This window comes from Stigmatopora nigra, chromosome 7 (assembly GCF_051989575.1).
Source record: "Stigmatopora nigra isolate UIUO_SnigA chromosome 7, RoL_Snig_1.1, whole genome shotgun sequence".
Lineage (NCBI taxonomy): Eukaryota > Metazoa > Chordata > Actinopteri > Syngnathiformes > Syngnathidae > Stigmatopora > Stigmatopora nigra.
Window position 1 is genome coordinate 6,476,893 of NC_135514.1, and position 15,183 is coordinate 6,492,075.

At 37.8% G+C, this 15,183-nt stretch overlaps 1 long non-coding RNA gene across 2 annotated transcripts; it reads right to left on the reverse strand.

Annotated features, from left to right (window-relative positions):
• Positions 1-29: 29 nt before the first annotated feature.
• LOC144199971 (uncharacterized) lies at positions 30-11,950 on the reverse strand. Of its 2 annotated transcripts, none has more exons than XR_013327017.1 (3): positions 7,599-11,950; positions 3,385-3,502; positions 30-116 (listed from the first exon to the last, which is right to left on the reverse strand). It is a non-coding gene; the product is annotated as an uncharacterized LOC144199971 (long non-coding RNA). The 2 variants fall into 2 exon arrangements; XR_013327016.1 differs by having other exon boundaries at positions 3,385-3,505.
• Between the last annotated feature and the right edge of the window lie 3,233 nt (positions 11,951-15,183).

Consider the following 15,183-nt stretch of genomic DNA (forward strand, 5'->3'; position numbering starts at 1 on the left):
GTGGCTTGCTTACCGTGCTCCACTAGGTGGTTCGTCTTCCCAACTCGTTGTCTATTTATTCATTGTCTATGTTTTGAAGATGACGTAGAATAGGCGTGATTTTTGTGGTCTTGATGCTATAAAACAGTGTCAGTACACTCATTTTACAAAATATCGAGTAACATTTTTACTTAGTATTTTACATCAACTCACCTTTATTCCAGGCCATCTTATTCCATTAAAAGTTCAACATTTGAAACACAAAGAATGCTTAATTGTTTCATCTCCTTTTCTGAACCACTTTATCCTCACTAGGGTCGCGGGGGGTGCTGGAGCCTATCCCAGCTAACTTAGGGCCAAAGGCAATTTTCATTTTTTTTGTACTTTGTGTGGACATACCAAACATACTCACCAGTAGCACTTTTTCTTTTACATTTATTGCAAGACTTTTAGTTTCTTTTGTGATTATATTTAGTCTGTGCTTTGGTATCCTGCAAGTCCCAAATCCTTCCCGTATTTGTTCCGGTATGGCTTCCAAAATATAATCCACATTGGGATGAAATCGTCTGGGGGTTTTCCCTTGACTCATAATTGAATTTGTAATGTTCCTCCTGTTTTTATTTTCTACTCATCTATCGTGCTTGTATCAAATAATATGACTTTAACATGCTTTGTTGACTGCAAGTTTAACTAGAATGCCTCATCTGGAAAGTTTGAGGCAAAATCTATCCTAGAATGACCTTTGAAATGGTAAATTATGTTAAGTAAGACCAGCGTTACACTATTGCTTTGTTTTAGTCAATATTTGACACACATTCAAATGATTATTTTGAAGCTTCATTGCACAACATCAGGAGTTCTTCATTCTTTAGTAAATACGTATGCTGAGGCGGGAACCTGGTGGGCAGGTGAAAGGGGGGCCTTAAGGCGGTGTACACATCACAGCTAACCTCAAACTCTAACCCCATAGACCACTGGTGTCAAAGTGGTGGCCCGGGGGCCAAATCTGGCCCACCGCATATTTTGTGTGGCCCATGAAAATAAATCATGAGTGCTGGCTTTTTATTTTAGGATCGTATTCAAATGCTACTTGATGATTTTCCCCTTTGTAAATCAATAAATGCATTTTATTTGTTGTCCGATCAATATTTTTCTTTTTGTTTTTGTTTCAAAAAGCATTGCGTAAAATATATAAAAATATTTTCAGTTTTCCACTTTAATAGTGAAGATAATTTTTAAAAAATCTAATGAAAAAAGAAAGATTAAAAGACGTTTCCCCTTACTAAGCTCAAGTAAACATTGTTTAAGTAAAATGTGACTAAACAACTGTATTTGAATAAAACAAACAGCCTTTCTTTCTACTTTTAATCCTTCAAATTAGGGCCGCTACACACACATTCTATTTTCAAATACGAATGATAAACTTCTGGTTTAGCCTAGGAGGAGTCAGCCAAGTAAAATATCCCTTGGTGTTGTGGTTTCTTTGTGGTATAGTGTGCTGCCAGAGGCCTAGTTTTGAATTTGCGATTTACAAGATGAATGATGCATACAGCCTGATTTGTAGTCCAAATTACCTTCTCATAACTATATACAAAAGTAAAAAACAAAACATTAAAAAACATATTAGATTTCCTTCTTACAATATAACTTATCTTCTTCTGCATTGCTATTATATTCCAAAATGTGAATGAACACTGCATAAAACTACAGGGGCTTTTCATAAAATCTAAGTTATGACCTATCCCAAAGGGGTTTGATGATGATTTTGTCAGTTCCCCACAATCCAGATATTTGGAGCAAATGTGTTGCCTAAAGTTTTCATAACCTCTTATCCGCTTCTCCTTTTGGTCTGTCATGCTCGTTTACAACCTGGACGATGAAGTGTTGGTTGCAGATGCCAGGCTGAACTGTTATTCCTCCCAAAGTTTGGACTGTGTGGAAAATATGGGGCCAAATGCTCGTTCCTCTAAAACCATTTTTTTTCTTTCAAAAAGGCCAAAGCAAACTGCCAAATGTATTACTCAAGACTTCTTAACCATTATTGTTTTGTGTGTGTGTTTGCTGTGGACCACTGGGGTATGGCGAGGCTATATAGCAACAATAAATGCTCCACTTCTTTAAAGTAACAACAAGTTATGTACTTCTATTTGCCTGAAAAAAAAAAATTGGATCTGTTGAAAAATCTGTTTTTGTCAATCCTGGCAACAAAACTCATATAGAATATATAATTCATTCATTCGTTTCCTGTACCGCTTTTTTTTCACTAGGGTAGCTGGGGTGCTGGAGCCTATCTCAGCTAACTACGAGCACCAAGCAGGGGACATCTTGAATCAGTCTCCAGCCAATCGCAGGGAGACAGACAACCATTCACTCTCACACTCATATCTAGGGGAAATTTTAGAGTGTCCAATCATCCTACCATGCATGTTTTTGGAAACCGGAGTACCCGGAGGAAACCCACGCAGGTCCAGGGTTTACATGCAAACTCTACACAGGTGGACCGACCTGGGATAGAACCCATGACCCCAGTGTTGTGAGGCCGACACGCTAAGCACTCAAGCCAACTGGATGCTCCGTATATATAATCAGAAAATAATAATAAAGCTACTGTTTAAAAGTTTTCATTACTGTCGGTTTATATAGTATCACAGTGAAGTAAAGATAAGATAATAGACAAAAAAATCCTCTCATTCCAAGATGATTCCAGGTCACCAGAGACCTGTATGTTTGTCATCTTCTATGAACCAGGAAGTAGCCTTCTTACCCAGCAAACAGATGTACAAAGAGAGAGAATAATTTATAATTTAACCACTTGTGGGGATAGTCCAGTCTTGTTGGAGCCTTTTTTTGTGTGAAAATGTGTAGACATTTTTAACATCAAATGGTTGGAAATGATCCAAATAAACTGTACTGAACCACCATGTCATGGTACCATTTGTTATGAAAGCGTAGCAAGGAGAATGCTGAGTAAAAGTTCAGCAGATGACCATTATCAATCTGAGGAATAAACACAAAGTCAAGTTTAAATCCAGTTGGATGGACTCCTCCACCTATCAGTTAGCTGATAAGAGTGTTGGGAGGTGAGCCGCTTATTATCATCAACCACTCTCAAATTAACTCCCTATTCAAACAGACACACAGGGATGGGAATTTGGATAGTCATGCTTTGATAATGAGGCATGCCGTTGGTTTTGCAACACGGATCCGACACTGACACGCTTCATGCATAATATTCAGATATCCGATGTGTCACGCAGAGAAACATTTTGTTCTCTGACCGTTGGATTGTCAGCAAACCGTGTGCCAATAATTGACAGATATTTATTGAGACTGTCTGTAGAAGCATAGATGACAGTGGTTGCAATTTTTATGCAATGCAGGTTATCTCCATTTTGATCAGCTTACCCATTCATGAAGTCTGATAAATCTTCCCCACAGCCCACACTGGAGGAGGAGGGCGGAGGCATGTCTGGATCTGGAGCTCCACCAAACTTTACATTTCTTTTTTTTCCGACAAAACCTGCTTCTTAGAAAGAGTGAGGGAAAAAAAGATAATGAAAGCAACGTAAAATATCTCATTGTTGCCTGAATACGTCATTAAGTAGAATATCTTGAAATAAAACAATTTATAATAGCTTAAGAAAAATATCAACTTTGAAAATCTTTAGGAATGTATATGCTTGAGAGCAAAGTAGAATACAAAGCTTAAGTTTGTTGAAGTTTGTGTGATTCTTATGATATGTGGGTTGGTTTATCTTTTTAGAAATTTCCTGCCACCCATTCAAAATGGAGAACACACACGATTATAGATATGATTTTTTTATATTCTATTTTATTAATTTATTGTAATTTTTTGAAATCAATTTTGTTCTTTTGTGACTTTGCCATTTCCAACGTGACCATGTTTAAGTTCAAAGATATGATAAGCAGCATTAATCTCGTAAAAAAATACCATCAATTTGTGCACCCTTTCCTTCAAAAAAATAATCAAAAGGTTACTTCTTAGAAACTGAGACCTAGTATATGTATCTTCTGAATATTATACAACTTCCATATTTTTCCTACAGTTCGCATGCTTAAAAATGTACGTTGGTAGTTTTTGCCTAATGACCCATGATCATTATATTTTTTGTAATGTACTAAAATAACTTAAATAACCACACAAAAAAACACTATCTAATGCTAGCTTGTTACAATAAAAGTACAAGAATGCAGACTGCAAACAGTACTGTGTCAGAATAAGCTAAGATGAAAAATTAACATCAAAATAAAAGCATAAAGACATCAATTCCCAATTGGCTAATCTGTCTAATTTACTCCCCAGAATTAAACTTTTTTTTTTTTTTTTTGCCAATTGTGGTCTTCCGGATGATCAGTAATTTTGAGCTGGACAGAGAGAGGAAGCTCTCATCTGGATCCAATGAGCAAGTCTAAAATTTCTGTTTGTTGAAGGGTCTCCCTGACAAAATTAACTCACTGTTCCTCTCTCCTGTGTCCTCTCTCTGGTCTTTCTCCTGCTGTTTTCCGTTTCAGTGGATTGTCAACATAATAGGGACAATATGGTTCTAATCACACACTGAGCCAGCCTTTCTTGGCCAGACACTTCAAAACACTTCAAATGTTTTCTCAACTGTCATAAAGAACACTGTCTTAATGTATTAGTGTTAATGTGATGTTGACTTGCAGATACAACCACTCTTCCTTCACCTCATTTATACAGAAAAATGCCCTTGGATTCTAATTGATATTACATTGGGATCCTAAAATTATCTGAAAACAGATCTACAAACCACTTCACACTGCTAGTATTGGAATTTTTCATACAAACTTCATACATCTTTAAAACACTTATATTTACCTATGCTTTTGAGCAATTTCATTCAGAATTGGGGGGTCCTCAGATATTAGGAAACTTTTTTTGCCATTTTACAAACCAAATAATCTTGAAATACAAGTAAAAAAACGCCAAGAACCTTTTTAATAACCTTAAATGTATATAAAACTGCACAAGTTAAATACCCAATAAATGCCACTATTCTACAATTTCTTCATTGTACTTGTCTGTTGCCAATAATCCCTCAGATCTCATCCCTGTCTGCAATTCCACACTATTGACTCAAAGTGGTGGTCGTTCTCGACAAACCACACACTGAATGACCAGAACAGTGAGGCAGATAGGCTTCCCCACAAAATCATCATGATGCTAAAATAAGAACCATCATTCTACTGGAATACAGAAAAAAGTGGTACAATTTTTGATCATATTGAATTACTTCAGTATGTAAGTTTTTGGTGAAAATGCACAAAGAGTGATGAAAGACTGTGAGGCCAAACAATGCAGCCTTTGGAGTGTGAGGATGGCATCTTCTTCAAATGTTATCAATTGGTTTATTGATTTCATTTGATCTGGAGAGGTAAATAATCAGGATCGTGCATACTGATATAAAAGAAATAAAAAGGATTTGAACTTTATGCTTTTTTTTGGCAAAACACGTACTAGTCCCATCTTTTTAACATTTGGCTGTTTCTCAAATATCATTTCGTGAGAAATAGCATGATTTGTTTTGGGTTATGTTTAAAACTGTCATATATCTGTACACCAATGAATGGCATACACTTTCTCTCATTCCACCCCTTAAGATCCGTTTCTCTTATGTTCACAAAAACAGAACTTCAATGAGTAGAGCCAAAACCACACATGAGGACCTAAGAAAGAACATACTCTAGTTATCCCTGTTGTGGCTGCTCTGAGGACAACGAATTGGTGGGGACAACGTATGATTCACTCTTTTGTCATTTAGTTGCCTTAATTCCGATCGGGGAGATATTTCTATGCACACCGAGTTCATGGTTAGGTTTCCTTTGACAGGCAAAATCGCTCTTGCGATATTTGACATCCATTCACTCTTAACTTCCATGTTAGTCATCACCTCATCCGCCACTGTGAAACAATGACTTTTTGTTGGCAAATAAATCTGCAACAAGCAGTAAATTGTGGTCAAAACTGCAGGAGAAAAAATACATTTTCTTTTGAGCAAGAGTGCTGTAGCACCAAAGACAGTCCAAATTCTCAGAGTGGTAAATCATTTAACATGCTTCACTCAACTTTGTGTATTTCTTTTCCCTTCCCGTCCTTTCCATTAATTTGTTTCGGAGGGAAACGACTGACAAGGGTAAAGTGATTTACAGTGATGTTGTCAAAATGCCGGGTGTAAGAATATATTTTGTTTGGCTTTAAGATTCGTACCGGTAGAGGTGCATTGTACATTTCGGACCGTGGTTCGTGGGTGAAGGCGGCAACATGTGTGGTTGAATTGCGGGTATTAGGAAGGAAAAGCAAGGCAGATCAAGTAGATGTTCATTCAAGGTGAGCTTCGATATTTATGTAAGCACTGATTAATAACAAATTATCTCCTTTACTTCTCTGCACCTCAGTTTTATCATGATGTTTACACCTCCTCCTAACTTCTCCTTCATGCTGCCTCCCTGACTGTCGTTCAGTCAATGCAGGCCTCAGCAACCTCGTTCAGACCTAATCTATCTGTCTGTCAGTGTCTGGTAATTGGAGCTGTTAGGGGGCCATCCATCCAGGTGGGCAGGCAGCCACATTGTGTGTGCGTGTATTTTAGTCATTGTGTGTTACTGAACAGGCGTGTCAGAGCAAGAATCGTTGGTTCCCACGACATTGCAAATGTGACAGGAACAATTCAATCCATATATAATTTCATGCAACTTTTCAAATTTGGCAATATCTTAAGACAAAATTCCCTCTTCGAGGCCTTTCATAAACCTCATATTTCATATATAGACACATTTGTATGTAGACGTACCACGGTACTAGCAACTAGTTTGACACTAACTTTTTGTTGAAAAAGCTGAATTGCTTTTCAGACACAAAGAGAAAGTGTTCTCCAATACTTTTTTTTAAGGAGAAGTCCCTCACAGAAATTGCATGCCTCAGTTCAGCATGATTTTATTTTTTTTGGGCGCATACACCAAGGAAAAAAAACAAAAACAGGCAACAAAAGTAGATCAATGGGGCTCACCACATACTATTCTGCCAATGGCCATATGACATCAAATGGCTTCAACATTGCCATAAACTACGCAGGCCAAACTAGAACATATAATTGAAAGGAACATTGCCATAATTCTGCCATAAATTGTGTTCTCTCTTGAATGTTCATATATTCTTCCTGCTCCCTTTTAAGCTGCTTAGTATAACTGACCTTACATAGTATGGGGTGCGTTTAAAACTAAATTAACGTATAAAGAAACCAATTCCACCACTGCAAGCAAACCAGAATAATAATGTATTCATGTAATGTGTAATATTATGTGTGGTTACGTATTTGGGAGTGTATACAAATGCGAGCACCAAAATCAATCTCAAAAAGAAAATTATGACAAGCTACTTGTATTTGTACTAAGCTTTCATATGTAAGTCTGACAAAAGTATTTGAAACTAAAGAGATTTATACTCACATGAAATAATTCCAACTCAAATAAACATCTCAACTCATTCACATCTGACGGTATAAAAAGAATGCAAATGGCTACTCATGCATACGTCTTTTTGAAAGCAAGTCTGGATAAATGCGTGTTAAGGGTGAAGTTACCTGTTAACAGTAACCAAATCCGTATGCATGTGTCAAGCCCTGAGACAGATTGTTTGAAGGCTGCATGTCAGGTGCACTGACCCTGGTTTTCAGACTCTTTAGCTGTGCATCCACCATGGAGAGTGGAGGTCAAGTCTGCTGGGAAAGGCTCCAAGCACTCCCATGATCACTGAATCCAAGTTTTCTGATTTTAGTCGGAACAAAATGAAGATTGTTAGATGTTATTTCCTTTTGTCTAACAAAAACTTAATTCAAACTTTTGCTCACAAACATTAACATTGCGGTCGGTGTGGAATGTATTCCTGCTGAGATTTGTTATGATGCAATGTCTGTCGCTTGTCATTTTCTTAACAACTATGTTTCTGTTTGTATGAAACAGCCTCTGGTCAGCTCTTTTTTGCTTTTCGAGTGATTGTCTGTGTATGCAATTCATTCTAATCAAAAGCATATTTCCGTCTTGTTCAATCTGAAAGAAGATTCCTAATGGTCCAAAGGTTTTTTTGTGGGTAATGTGGATGGCGAGCCCCCTAATGATCATTTGCCTGACTTTGGTGTGGCTTGGGGTGGGCAGGCTCGATTCCCGTTGGTGGCAAATTTTTGAGATTGCGAGTGTGAATGGTCATCTGTCTCTCTGTGTGCCCGAGAGCTGACTGGCGACCAGTCTAGGCTGTAGTCTGCCTTTAGCCCGAATTCTGCTAGGATAGGTAAGACCCCTGAGGATGCATACCATAAAAAATGAATGAATGTAGACGTTTTAACATCCTGCAGACAATTTAAGAAAAACAAAGTTTAAATGTGTTTCTTTACTTTTAGCTGTTGGCTTTCTCTTGATCGACTTTTTCCTTTTTTGCCAGCCATCTGTTTTAAAACGGAAACCCCAATTTATTGTGACTCATTCAAAGCAACAGTTGTGGTGTCTAGCTAGTTCAGAATGTGACTGCCTATCTTCTCTGTACACCGCAATGGGAAAACAAGCTAATGAAATACTGTTTAGAATTAGGGCAATGAGGTTGCATTTCAGCTTGGAATTCACAGGTCAAATACAGTGTGACAAAACGGCTCCTAATGTGTTTTTATTTGTTTGTTTGGTTTTTATCATGTACATCCCACCAAAATAACCAAAAATGTCATTTTCAAAAAGGGTAAAATCTGTTTTTCTTCTGCTAGAATTCAGTGTGATAACAAATGCCAAGTTAAATAGGCATTATATGCATTTTAGACATAAACCGTTACTATTATTGAAGTTAAATGTTAACGCCTGTTTTAATATCTAGGGATAATAGATTTACAGATGATTTTTGTCTTTCACAATATCAACTCTTTGATCTTTTTCCCATTTTGGGGGTTATTTTAGGTGACACCTGTTTGCACAGTTGTTTTTCATGAACTTCTATTTTTGTTGCAAAACATTGTGTACTTTCCTGTGTCACATCAAGCGAGTGTCTAGTATCTCAACTATATTTCCTGCAGACAGATTTCTGCTATGGGAGGATCGTGTACCGTGTGACCTCATGTTGTGTGTAAACCACAACTCAAGATTTTCTTTTAAGAAAGCAGCTTTGGTATTGCGATCACCTCAGAGATGTGACAGCTTTGGAGGTTGTGTAGTGTTAACTTGGCTGCAAGAATGTGACTTTAAGGACAGGGTTTTCACTTTATATCTCATGTGGCATGTTTGCATGCCTCCTTTGGGTCACACACACACTGCTCTCATTGGCAACATAGGGTTTTTCAAGAACACATTAAAATCCTGGGGGATTGGGTCTATCATTCTTCTCAACCAAAGAACCACTATGGCCTTGGTTAGACCAGATCATATATTCCACTGGTATTTAGTTACACAAGTGTAGTTGAAGGAAATAAATACCATCTTTCTCTAGCTTTATGGAATACTTTGGTTTTTATCTCATTTGAGAATGAAGCTCGAATTTCAACAGACGTAGCAGTGGGTTTACACATGAGCCATGCAGTATTTGCTATTTGTGTGTGACATGTTAAAATGTCCAGATAGGAAAAAAAAGCTTTGCATGTACTTTTCTCTAAAATGGGGGATCCTCAGTTGGGGTTTTAAAAAGTGTAAAGTCACAATGGACTGAGCTGAAAAAAAGAACATGCTAATGTAATTACATTCACTGAATCTTAATTAACAATCAGACATTTGTGAAGTTACAGGGAAACACGCTACACTCTAAATCAATCAAAGCACACCCACACAGCTGACTGCTGCTCATTTAGTACTCCTGAATCCAACTGCATAGCGTTTTTAAAGTACACCACATGTTTCACAGACCTGCAATTCCTTGCATGAATGTTGGTTCCAATCAAATCCATGCAATTTTATAGTTGTGAACCGACACTGATGCCGTGTATGTTTGTCAGTTAATTTCAAACATTACAATGCATGATTGGCACATTGACAGCAATGCAAAAGGCCCAGACTGTCATGTCAGGCTTAAAGGACACGGACAAAGTCCAGACGCAACACATATTCCAGTACTGAGGGAATAAAAGAATTTAAACATGGTTGCATATAATTAAAATGTACCAAACTGACAGGATTTCCCACTATTCTCCTTGTAAACAAATTCGATTTTTATAACAATTTAAGTCACACACAATGGCTGTACTTGTTCATATTACATATACTTAAAATCCTGTTCATGGAGGTCGTGGTTAACATGTCCGCCTCACAGTTATGAGATCAAGGGTTCAGTACCCACAAATTTCAACCTCCTTATGTTGAGTTTGCATATTCTTCCAGAGCTTGTGTGGGTTTTCTCTGGGTACTCTACTTGCAAATGCTTGGAAAAGCTTATCATATGTCATTGTTCTAAGTAAAGTAGCATTTTATGTCTCAGTAGATTTCCACATAATATTTGTACTCATTGCTGGAGTTGAGGCAATTCCCCTTTCTCACTTCCAGTATGTGAAATGGCAGAGAGTAAAATTCAAATAAACACCCACTCAGGCAGATCAGCTTTAAGTTGTCATAGTCAGACAGTCATCCATCTTGCAGTCAAGCTCTCAGTCACCTCCTCTGCAAGCGATAAGTAGAACCTCGTGTCTGCATGGATGTGTGTGCATTACTGTGGGCGTCCTATATGTACGCTTTGCGTGTGCCACGTGTGATTTGACAGATACATCGGGAAAATTGGAATCAGACATGGAACGAATTAAGCCGACAGTAAATAAAGTAGAGATGGAACAATAAACAGTTAGCAGAGCTGAGACAGATGGAGGAGAACGGTACCTACTTTGAAGTCAGATTTAACAAACAATGTGTCAGCACTACATGCAAGATGATACACTGACTACAAGCTGTGGATGCACTCGAGCTACTGTGATGTACCTCAGGGTGCTAATAGTATATCGTTGGTAGAATGTGGTACCACCGTCACTTTCAAGTCATTGCTTTTCATACTGTACAAGATCCCAAGGGAAATACCGAACGATTCATGGTGTAATGTAACTGCAATCTGCTGGAATATGTTTGTGTGGTTTCAGTCAAATCACAATTCTGATTCTAAGTCGTCCGTACTGCTTTTATGGAGGTACCTAAATTGAAATGAAGGCTTCTTATTTAATTCATAGCACAATTAGAAGGGGATAATGTGGAGTCATCTTGATGTTGCAGATGATATTTGATTAATGCTCATATACATGGATGCAGTTTTAATCCTTTTTTTGCCCCTCTCAGTATTCTACAGTAACAAAATGAGCAATATGTTAGGAATGGCACTTTACCTATTGATTTTAATACCTGTGTTCATGATTTTATTTATTACATATGCTGGATTTTAGTAAAAGCCTCCTCCAGGAATCAAATTTATCAAGTTGTCAATGGTGTGATTACTAGAAATTTTTGAAATCAGAATGAAAGTTTTACACAATTCAGATATCTAATCACAGCTTCGAGGACTATTGATTATTTTCCTGGTTTGATCCGATGTGGGATTTCCCCAAAACTTATTTTCCGAATATTTATAATATATTTGTATTTTTCTCATTACTCAAATATTTTTTGGGGTGAAATACACAACCATGATGTTTAAATGTTTATCCAATTGAAACATGGAACCCTTCCCACCTTCCCTTCCTGTCAAAGTTTTACATATAAGTGTGCCACTATGACATGATTCCAACTGCCTCTCTAATAGCTTTGAAGGGTCTTGCGCAAACACACTCTCACACACACACACACACACACACACACACACACACACACACACACACACACACACACACACACACAGACACACACACACACACACACACACACACACACACACACACACACACACACACACACACACACACACACACACACACACACACACACACACACACACACACACACACACACACACACACACACACACACACACACACACACACACACACACACACACACACACACACACACACACACACACACACACACACACACACACACACACACACACACACACACACACACACACACACACACACACACACACACACACACACACACACACACACACACACACACACACACACACACACACACACACACACACACACACACACACACACACACACACACACACACACACACACACACACACACACACACACACACACACACACACACACACACACACACACACACACACACACACACACACACACACACACACACACACACACACACACACACACACACACACACACACACACACACACACACACACACACACACACACACACACACACACACACACACACACACACACACACACACACACACACACACACACACACACACACACACACACACACACACACACACACGCACACACTTTCATATCCTCTGTGCTGACCAGGGATTGTAATAGCAGCCACATGTTTCTGGTCCTGCTTTTACCGTAAACACACACAAGCTGAACAGATGCCGAGTAGCATGAGTCCTCTTCAACACCGCGTTTACACACTGTACGTTCACATGATTATCACTCCATTATCATTCATTCACTTTTGCGGAACAATGAAGACAAAGATGTCTCTCGGTATCTTCTGGCATGTCTTCAACTTTCATTTTCCTGACGTATTTGTTGGAACATCTAACAATTTCAGCCCATCTTTTCTCTCACACATTCAACCTTTCTTGGATGCTCTTACGAAATTATGATTCAAATCACCTGTTCACTATCCCTTTTCCAAATCACATCATTTCTCAACTATATCACCTCATTAAAAACTTGCCTAACCCTTACCGTGTTGCAGACCAAATGGCAGAAATCCATCAACTGTCCATGAACTATAGATTTTTACAAATTATAGATTTGTATAATATAATGTAATGTAGTGTAATGTAGTGTAATGTAGTGCAATGTAGTGTAATGTAGTGTAATGTAGTGTAATGTAGTGTAATGTAGTGTAATAGTGTTATGTAGTATAATGTAATCTAATGTAGTGTAATGTAATGTAATCTAATGTAGTGTAATGTAATGTAATCTAATGTAGTGTAATCTAATGTAATGTATATAGCATAATATATTTAATGTGATGTAATGTATATAACATAATATATTCAACGTAATGTAATGTATATAATATATTTAATGTAATGTATATAACATAATATATTCAACGTAATGTAATGTATATAATATATTTAATGTAATGTATATAACATAATATATGTAATGTAATGTATATATATTTAATTTAATGTAGATATCATAATATATCTAATGTAATGTAATCTATATAACATAATATATTTAATATAATAAAGAAATGTAAATATTACACCGATATTAAACAATACCAGTTAGTTATAGACATTTTAAGTATTGTTGTAGTCCTCTTACGACAAACATATTAACTTATTTTGGTAGAAAATGGTTAGCCACGTGTATTTTAGTTTTTCTAAAATCTGTGTTTGGGATTAGTGTCAAATAAAGTCAGGCAGACATGGAAATTGAACAGACTAGCTGCTTCAGGTCACACACACACACAATGTAAATATAGGGTCTCTTAACCCACAGTAAGTTTATCCTTTTCTAATCATAATAATGTAGAAGCAAATGTCGTAATTGGAGATGGTGGGTTTTAGTAATCCAAATAGAAAGTTAATTTTCAGTTCAGGCATGTTTTTCTTTGATGAGGCTCCAGTATGTGCCCCACTTTGGTATGCCATTTAAATCTAGACCAGTGTTGTCTATGCCAAGAGATTGAGCGTTTTAGATCATGTTTAAGTCATTTCATCATATGTCCACGAGGAATTTGAAACCTTTAGTGCAAACAAAAATATATTGATGCTATTTTTTCATACTGTAGCACACAGGTACAGTTGGAGTGGTTCAGATCCATTACTACATTTATGAACTATCCCTGAATTGGACCCTTGATCTCAGAACTGTGAGACAAACATGCAAACCACCTGACCACATAGGCTCTTTACATTTTTGTACATAAACCCAGCCCATATGGTTGACCGTAATCTGAAATCCAGTATTGACATCCCTTCATCAACTGACTGATGAGTCAATTTAAGATGAAGACAAGCAACATACTTAACACCGTATCCATATGTACGTATGCCTGAGAAAGGGGAAAAAAAGTATCAATAATTCCCATCAATCATCCACTTCCTGCCTCAGTCAGCAGCTGGTATGCAGGAAAGCCGTGAGATTCATTAATTACACACATCCACTCACAAGCTCACGCACTACATCATTACTGTCAACAGCTGCCGAGCAGGCCGTGCGAGTACCCAAATAACATCATTATCACAAATATTCTTCAACAATGTGCCCCCTTTTCAGACCCACTGGCCGGCCTCCCCTCTCAACAAGGAGCCAGTTTGAGAGCACTCCTTGGCCTGATCTCACCACTCACGCCACAGGCCTCTCAACATTACCCCCCACCAACACACCAATGCTCTTCACACTACTGAGGTGACCTTTAACCTTAGGGGACGTGTCAGGGAGAAGTCAGGGGGAGCGTCTGTCAGTGGACGGTGACGCAGGGGGTAAGAAAGACTAAGGTAATGAGTGAGAAGCGTGTGTTAATCTAGGTTGATGTGTGCCAGAGGATTGTTTTTCTGATGTTGTTTTCTGTTCATTTGTCCGAATACTTACTATTGTTTGGTGTTTAGTGGGAGTGGCTTCTTATGTATATGCATATGTACTGTATGTAAGCGTACGAATGCGTGTTTTTGTGGGGGAGATTCAGCTCATTGAGGGGTGAAAGTGTGTGACCCACTCGTTAATCACTGGTGACAAAGTGTAAGAGTCAGTTCGAGATAGAATTTGCTCTCAACTCATAAATCACAAGCTGGACATATACGCACCCTGATGTCCTTTTTGTTTTTTTCTTCTTTTCACCCCTGAATATGTAAATAAAGATTGATTCCTTTTACATGATGATGGCTAACCTGATTGTTTGACTTTGGTAAGTGTAGAGACATTGCAATACAATATTAGATGTACACAGTACACTTAAAAAAATAGGATTAATCTATCTATTTTGTTTGCTAGAATATATCCCCACTGGGGTTGAGAATGAGAACAGATGTATAAACAACGATTCACGTTCA